Source organism: Sus scrofa, chromosome 3, assembly GCF_054392235.1.
Source record: "Sus scrofa isolate SSC_HxYL_T2T_F1_AM1 chromosome 3, Sscrofa_HxYL_maternal_Yorkshire_Landrace_v2.0, whole genome shotgun sequence".
NCBI lineage: Eukaryota > Metazoa > Chordata > Mammalia > Artiodactyla > Suidae > Sus > Sus scrofa.
The window spans coordinates 5,768,498-5,777,222 of NC_139385.1; the positions used below are offsets into that span (position 1 = coordinate 5,768,498).

The window sequence follows — 8,725 nt, forward strand, 5'->3', positions numbered from 1 at the left end:
GGCTCCCCAACAGCCTTGCAAGCCTCCCCAAGGCTGTGGGCGTCTAAGCACGCTCCACCCTCCTCTCCTGCCCTCTCACCTTCCCTGCTGCTCCACCTTGCACTGTGGGCTTACTGCCCCCCAGTCTTTCCTGGCTTCCTTCCTATTTTTCCCACCGGTGTTTCCCGGATAAAATTCTAACCTGGTCTTAGCATCCACTTCTATGGGGTGCAGGGGAGTCCCATCTGCTTCTGAGGGGACCGACCTGCAGGGATGAGCCCCCACCTGTCACTCTCTGGGGGACTTAGGGCCGGAGATAAGAGGCCCTGGCTGGAGCCTGGGAATCTGGCAAAGTGCTGGCAACTGGGCCTCCTAGGAGGTGCCAAGAAGGGAGAAGCTGGCAGAATTAGAGGATTTTCAATTGCAACTGCCAGCATTCCATCTCAACTGGGACATAAACATTAAAAGGCTTGTGTAGTAACTGGAAAAGTCCAGGGAGGGTCTCACTTCCTGTGCAGGTGGGCCTAGGGCTCCAGCCTGCAGTGCGGCTGGGCATCCACAGGGAGGCGCACGTCTCCAGGGGCAAGATTGTCCCTTTCAGCCCAGCCACTCTGTGGAAAACCCCGTGTCAAAGTGCTGTGTTTCTGATTGGCCTGGCTTTGGGGCACATGCCCACCGCTGACCAATCACTTTGGGCCAGGAGAATGACGTGTTCTGATTGAGCAGGCCTGGATCACGTGTCCATCCTCGGGACCCAGGGGTGGGGTTTGCCCGCGCAATTTACTTGGACCCGGCGAGGAGAGCGTTCCGCACCAGAAAATCTGGGTGCTGGCCCCGCAAGACGGGACCCAAAGGACTGCTGAGCTGTCAGTGCTGCTGGGGGAGCCCCACTCTCTGCAAGACGAGCAGAGGGGGAGCCCAAGGCCCACGGGCATGCGTGGCACAGAGTCAGGGCTCAGATGGGGCAAGGACCTGAGACATCCCGGTACATTCCAGAACTTTCCAGAGCGTCCTCCATCTCCCAGGTCAGTGGAAAACTGAGAAGGGATAGGGTGGGGGAGACCGCGGCAGAAACGGGCTTGGTCTTGAGGCAGCGGGACACGTGTGCAGGGTCCTTGTTAAGAAGGGAAGAGGCTGAGTCCTGGGGTTGGGAGAGGACGGGGGTGCGGCCCCGCCAGGATCTCTCGCTGAGCAGCCCCGGAGGGCCCAGTGTATACACAGACGTTAAGACTGGGAAGCAAATGAATAAGGACCCCAAGTCTAGCCAGCCAGCTTAATCTTGATAAATGGTCTATACCCGTGGCCTCTCATCTGCTTAGAATCCACATCCAGGTGATATTAATGGCCCTTTGGTGCCTTTCACAGCTGGGCCCTGATATTTCCTGGTTCGGGGCAACAGGACATTTGGATTTTTTTTTTTAATGGCAAAATCTGGAAGCTAATTAGGCCATTACTCTTCAAAGATTTAATTTGCTTTGATGGGCCAATCTATAATTATATTTCCAAACAGCTTCTATTTAATTACTGCACAAAATGAATGAGGTCCTTGAGCAATTTGCGTCTGATAAACTCATCTCCTGCTTTAGTTCCTGAGACAAAGATGCTTGCGGAGGGAGAGCAGATGGATACGTGGTTGTGGCTGGGGGCTGACACCTCAGGAGGCGGTTGTCCCCCCAGGAGGAGTGTTGCTGGAGTCGTGTAGCTGAGCACTGAAACCACAGCAAGAGGAACCGTGATGGGGTCAACAGGTGGGGGGGGGGGTCATCTCTAGAACGGAAGCCCCAGGAGGGCAGAGCTGTTCAGCTGTTTTGACTGCTGTAGTCCACAAGCCTTGAGCCACACGCTTGGTTGCCTGTAGGTGCTCTGCGAACACCTGTGTAGCAGGTGTGTTGGGTAGACTTGATGTGCGCCTGGGTTCTGAGAGCCTGAGCACAGTGGATGCGGGAGAAAGCCAGCTGTTGGTTTACACGGTGGCCCCCTGCCATCCGATCACCTAGCGAGTCTTTCCCAGCCACCAGGGCGGCTGTGGTCGGACAGCCCAGCATCCATTCCCTTTTTTTTTCTGGGGATGGCACCCTCGTGTCGTTTTAAGGGGCCTCTTTGCCCACTGAACTCCATCTCGATGGATGTCGTGCATCCTGCCTCCCGTCCCTAGATCCATGTGTGGCGGTCCTAACCCCCAGTTCTTCAGTGTGTGACCTTACTGGGACCTAGGGCCATGTCGGACCTCATTAAGCTGAGGTCATACTGGGAGCTCCCTGGTGGTCCAGTGGTTAGAATACAGCACTTTTACGGCTGTGGCCTGGATGCAGTCCCTGTCTGGGAACTGAGATCCTGCATCAAGCTGCTGTCATAAAAAGAGAGAAAGAGAGATGAGGTTGCCCTGAAATAGGAAGGCCCCTATGCAGTGTAACCGGTGTCGCAGTAAAACAGGAGGAACTTGTACACAGACACGCACACACGGAAGGATGCCGTGTATCCTGCCACCGACCGAAAGAACCCTCCGAATCTCCCTTGGAGTGCAGCCTGGAACAGGTCCTCCCCGAGCACCGGCGGGAAGGAGCACAGCCCTGCCTCATCTTGGTCTTGGATGTCCAGCCTGCCGAACGTGAGACGGTCCATTCCTGGTGAAGCCACTCTGTTTGCAGTGCTTTTAGCGGCCATCCTAGCGAACCGCTACAGAGGGAGTGTCACTCCGACGCCCCACCTGCTCTGGCCAGGAGGGCGCCCGCCCCTGCAGAAGCCCCTCGCTGGAATGTGCATCCCAGGGCCTCAGTGAGCACCCCGCCCATCCTCCACCAGCTGGGTGATCTTCTTGTGGGGAACTCCTTTCTGCCTCCCCTTCAGCTCTGAGCTCCCCCCAGAATTCCTGATACGAATTCCGAATTGTTTTCTCTTGCTGTCAACCAGATGTTCCTGCTTGAAGCCAGAACTAAGAGCCACCCCTTTAAGGCAGGTCTCCAGGCGGGGAGGGGGCATTTCCCCGCCCCACCGGGGGCCTGGCTTGCTCCCTCGCTCCCAGACCACCCGCACCACACAGTTGTTCAGCTGATGTAGACCTGGGGCTTGGCGCAGGGATGCAGCGGTGAATGAGGCCGCAGGAAAGAAGATGATTTAAGGACTCTGGGCTCAGCGGGGGAGGGGGGACGTGACAGAAGGGAAGGGGCCCTGTAGGAGCACAGATGTGGGACACGGAACTCGGCGTGGGTGGGGTGGGTAATCAGCCACGAGGCGGGGGCAGGGCTGCCGGGAGCAGGTGGGAGGGAGCCGGGGTGACCAACCTCCCCGCTTGCCTGGGACTGTCCTGATTTTAGCATCGAGAGTCCCTGCTCCTAGGAACCCCGTGTCTGGAGTGGAGAGCAGGGCAGGGGGTGGGGAGAAGTGAGGGGGCAGTGTCACCAGGGGTCCTTCTGCCAGGGAAGAGCGGGCAGATCTTAGAGCTCAGAGGAAGGGAGGACTTTGGAGAGTCTCCTGCAGGAACATGATGTGACAAAGTCCGTCCCTTCTCCGAGGACTCTGTCTGCTGTGAAGTGCGGAGTAAGGGTGGGGGGCGGGAGGCCATGGCAGGTTAAGCCCCGAGTGGTCAGGGGGGCGATTTGGGCCGTGATTCTGAACCTTTCTGGGGGGTTGGGGTGGCGACAGACCCGCCCTGAGACCCTGATGAGAGCCGGGGACACTCTCCTCCAATAGACCCCCTATGGCCCCCACACGCCTCGATTTTCTCCACGCAGATGCTGCCGTGGGCATGTGGGGGGCTTTTGTGGACCCCTGAGATCCATCCATTCCTCTCCTCCTGCCCACCTCCAGCCCAGCTCCTTCAGTCTCCTGCCTCTCCAGTAAAGCCCCCTTTGCTTAAGCTGATTGCCAGGTCAGTTTTGCCCAAGTCAGTTTATACTCATAGCAGGTAGGTAGCGACCCCAGGTTCAGACATGGGTCAGTCTGAAGCCCAGTATATTGCATTTTCTCCTGTCTTGATGCCTGTGACACGTGTGTGTGTGAGAGAGAGGGAGGGAGAGAAAGGGAGCAAGCGGGAGCTGTTCGACACCCCCCTTTTTATGTGACGATAACATTGCCGATGAAGGAACAGCCTGCGCTGGACTGAAATACAAATGTGTGAGCATTTTGTTCGATTCCAGAAGCTCTGCTGAGGCCCTGATGGGTTGGGATGGATTCTCGGGGCCCCTGGACAGATGGCCTCGCCCCTCGAAGGGAGAGTCACCGTCTCTGACATGAGCACCAGCATCCAGAGCCCGGGGAAGAAATCACGCATCGAATGTGGTGTATGTGATAACACGGTCTCCAGGAAGCAGAGAGGGAACAGCTAAGAAGACAAGCAGGAAATAACACGACCCGAGAAGAGCCAGGACTTCCCTGCTTTCTTTTCAACGTGCGGAGCGTTGATTATTGATGGAGCTTGAAGGGGTCTGGTGGAAAGGAGACACAAGTGTTTGGGGCTTCTGGGAGGGTAGGTACCGTAGAGATGCTGGATGCTGGGCTGGGGTGGTTTCTGGGGGTCTTCAAACTAATGTGAAGTATAAATCACACCAGTAGAGACCTCGTAAGGTCGGGCGTTAAAGCCCTTGGAATTTTTACAGCCAGCAGCCGGCGGCCTGGCATTGAGCAGCAAGGGGGCTCCCGCTGGACAGCAGATGGGGCCTCTCTGTGCCAAAATAGTGTCACTGCTTGCAGTGCAAACCCACATGCTGGGATGAGGCCTCGCTGGTCTGGCGCTGGGCCCTAGCCTTCGAGCCAAACCCCTGGCTGCCGTCCTGTGTCCTGGACTCTCTAGGGACCCTCGGGCTGGAGCTTCCCTGCCTGAGCAGGGTTCTTGGCTCAGACGCTGGTCTGGCTGCCCCGCCGTGCTTCTTACTGTCAGCCGAGGGTGAGGTGGGAGGCAGAGGCATGGATCCAGCCCAAGTGGTAGCTGAGGACCCAGGCAGCACTCCCGGGTGTAGCCGAGGAGGAACTGGAACCTCAGCCACGGGTCAGAGAGGAGGGAGACCCCAGCTGATCCAGCCGCAACTGATCCAGCCTGGAACAGTCCTAGGGAAGGAACCGGCCCTGCTGGTGGAGGCTGCAGCGGGAGGGCGCAGCCAGGCGTCTTGGACAAGTGTCTGACCGCGCCGAGGTGCACCCTCCCCATTCTTTTTTTTAAATTTTTTTTTATAGTTGATTTACGCTGTTCTGTCCATTTCTGCCGTGCAGCAAGGTGACCCAGTCACGTGTACATGTGTACCTTCTTCACCTCACATGTTCCTCCATCGTGTTCACCCCCTTTCTTAATGCCACTCCCTCCCCGGGCCGTGATGGGGACTAAACCGCGTACTCCTTTGCTCTGGCTGCCGTAACGGTGATGCAGACTGAGCGGCTTAAACAACAGAGCCGCCTTCACCCAGGCAGGAAGCCTGAGATCAAGGGTCCGCCGGGTGGGACCCTCCTGCAGCCTCCCTCCTTGGCGTGCAGAGGGCTGGCTTCCGTGACCCCCCTGCTCCCCCCTCTCTCCTCTTATAAGACCCCGACCACCGTGGATTCAAATCCACCCCAGTGACCGCAGTGCAGCCTCCTCCCCTCTTTAAAGACCCCGTCTCCAAATCCAGTCCCATGCTGAGAGACTGGAGTGCAGATTTTAAGAGGATACTGTTCAGCCCATGACAACTGAGATGCCGCATGGAGACGCCAGACACGGCAAAGGTGGTTAATCACAGCGGCGGCTGAGAAGGCAAAGCAGAGCCAGTGTTAAACACCCAGCCAAGCTCCGCACCTTAGCCCTCTCCTCCCCCAGGAAGCCATCCCGGGCTTCCGGCCTTGATGCCGCCAGAGAGGGAGGGACTCAGCTCCTGGCCCGGGCACACCTGCGCTGCTGGCTCGGCTCCACTGAGCTGGATTGTAGTCTTCCTGGAGCTGGGCTGCGCCTCCTTCCATGTTTTGATTCCAGTGGGTCAGGGGACAACCCCCAGGCACTCAGGACCGTCTGCTTGGGCAAGGGAACCACCCCTAAGGCCAGAAGCAGTTCTCTGGACACCACTGAGACCCAGAAGCAGGCTCCCTGCGGCCTGAGGGATCAGAGGCGAGGTGCTGGGTTTCTGGTGATTTGGCTTCATCACAAGGGAAGGCATGACTTAGCGGCATCTCCTGGCCTTTTCTAGTCATCTCCCGTTCTCCCTACAGGTTTTTAAAATCTGCCTGGGCGTTCCCTTTGTGGCTCAGTGGTAACTAACCTGACTAGCATCCATGAGGATGCAGGTTTAGTCCCTGGCCTCACTCAGTGGGTTAAGGGTCTGGTGTTGCCGTGAGCTGTGGTATAGGTTGCAGATGTGGCTTAGATCTTGTTGCTGTGGCTGTGGTGTAGGCTGGCAGCTGCAGCTCTGATTGGACCCCTACCCCGAGAACCTCCATAAGCCGCAGTGCAGCCCGAAAAAGAAAAAATCTGCCTGAACCCAAGACAGGTTTTTCCATGCCCTTTTCTTCCCTGAATTGTGACGTATCCCAATTGGAAAATTGTCCCCAGAACCATCAGCAAGTTGGTGATAATATCTGCAGCAGAAACGCTGCCGCGGCTTTCTCGGTAACACTGCAAAGGTGATTGGAGTAGCCGGTCCCCAGGGCGGTGTGAACAGAGCCCTCGTTCTGAGTCCAGACGGTGTGATGTGTTTTGTCGGGAGCTGCCCGAGCGACAGGCAGTAAAGGCGTCCTCCGGCATTTGTTCACTCTGCACAGAACAGGGCTCTTGCCCCCACTCAGTCACGCTGTTGAATAAAAGAATTTTTTTTTTTTCCGGTCCTGCCCAGTGGAGCTCAGCAGGTGCAAGACCTGCCCTGGGTCGGAACCTTCAGGACCTGCATTGGACAGAATGGAGCAAAGCCCCCCCATCCAGCTTGCTCTGTCCCCTGTCATGAGACCCCCTCCACCCCAGGAACCCTGTGTCACGTGGCTCCCCATCAGCGCCTTCTTTCCCTTGGAAAGGGGATGAGGTCAGAGCGTCAGCTTCGCCAGCAAGGCCTGAAGAAAGAAGGCAGACAGGCCTCACCCCCTCTGCGCCACCCCCTCCCCACCCCGTACCCCGCTGCTGACGCCTCGGAGAGGAAACGCTCGCCTTTGCCCTGCGTGGCACCCGCTCCCCTGCAGGTTCGTAAGTGGGTGAGTGCCTCCAAGATGAAAAGTAGAACTGCCACAGGATGCAGTAATTCCACAGCTGGATATGTGCCCAAATAACTGCAAGCAGAGGCTTGCACGGTTACTTGCACACCCACACGCGTGGCAGCTTTGTTCACCGTCACCAAGAGGGGAGCGACCCACGCGTCGTCATGGACAGACGCGTAAAGAGGGCCCCCCACCCCCGGCGATGAAGAGGAAGGAAACCCTGTCGCAGGCCACAAAGTACGGGGACCCTGAGGACGTTACGCCCCGTGAACTAAGCCAGTCTGTAGGGCTCCGCTCGCGGGACGTCCTGAAGCAGCCAGATTTGGGGACAGACGAGGAGGCGGGGCCGGGGGAGGAGCAGGTGGGAGCTGGTGTTTCCCGGGGACAGAGTTTGCGCTCACAAGATGCAGGAGTTGAGCTCTCTTACCCGCAGTGTGAGTGTGGGTCCTCTCCTGAATTGTGTACTTACACGTGGTTGGGAGGCAGGCTTTATGTGCGTTTTACCACAATGTTAAAAATAGGCAGTGCGGGCACTCTGGAGTGACTCTGCAACACCTGAATTCAGAAACATCGTATTGCTGTACTTCTCCAAGGCAAACTAAATCTCCGGGCGCCTTGCTTCATTCCCAGCACCCCATTTTACAGAGGGAGCGGCCCCGTCAGAGCCCGAGTTCTTCCTACCGAGCGACTGTCCACAGACCAGGGCTCTCCCAGACTTTATCTCGCTTCCGTACCGTAGCCACTGAAACACCCCGGTCATGCTGCCAGCCCACCGCCCAGCGCAGCCAGCGTCACCTCCCTCTTGCTGTGGATCGGCCGGTTGACCAGGCTGCCCTCCGTGGACGGCCTGGTCATTCTGCCATGGAAAAGAACCCTGCAAAGTCTGTGCACTTCGTCCATCCGTGCAGAGCTTGGCTCCGGGCTACGCCTGCATCCATTCGCACGTATCAGGGACCACCAACAAACAGAGCTTGCAGTTCTCGCAGAGGGAGCTCTTTGCATCATGGAGCAAGAGGTCAGTGAGGATGAGCTAGAGCAAACAGCATGATTAGGTAGGTGCTGGTGAGCAGGTGAGCGACCCAGGGCTGGGTTGTCTGCCGCATCCCAGGAGAGGCTTCCTTCAGCTTCGGCTGGGATGCTGGGCTCCCTCTGAGCCTGTGATGCCCCCGCCAAGGTCCCTCTTCTCCCTGCCTGGCACTGAGCAGCACCCCTGAGCCAGCTCTTCCCTCCATCACCGTCTGTGCTTTGCAGGCTCCCAGGGTGGAAAATGGGGGGAAGGCCCATGGCATGTGGCGGGGGGGGGGCAGGGGGGGCAAGAAATTAGGAGCGAGGGTCACTGGTGGTGGTGGCCCTGCCCCGCGTCCAGCACCATTATATGGTGAATTCTGTTCCCCGCATTCACTTGTTGAAGTCCTGCTTGCAGAAGCGCAGGACGGGACCTTGTTTGGAGTAAGGTCATTGCAGATGTAATTAGCCAAGCTGGCTCCTAGAGCAGCGCCGGCCCTAATCCAGTGTGCCTGGGGTCTCTGGGAAAAGAACGACAGTAGTGAGAAGGGACATTCCCAGAGGGGAGATGACATGGAGGCCCGGGGGAGGCCATTTCCAA

The 8,725-nt window shown here is 57.7% G+C and overlaps 1 long non-coding RNA gene across 1 annotated transcript; it reads left to right on the forward strand.

The window, feature by feature from the left end:
• Window positions 1-706: 706 nt before the first annotated feature.
• On the forward strand, window positions 707-7,876 carry LOC110259848 (uncharacterized). The gene is made up of 8 exons (XR_014839604.1): window positions 707-1,004; window positions 1,566-1,727; window positions 2,430-2,754; window positions 2,890-2,931; window positions 3,711-3,847; window positions 4,116-4,444; window positions 6,768-7,356; window positions 7,859-7,876. It is a non-coding gene; the product is annotated as an uncharacterized LOC110259848 (long non-coding RNA).
• Window positions 7,877-8,725: the final 849 nt, after the last annotated feature.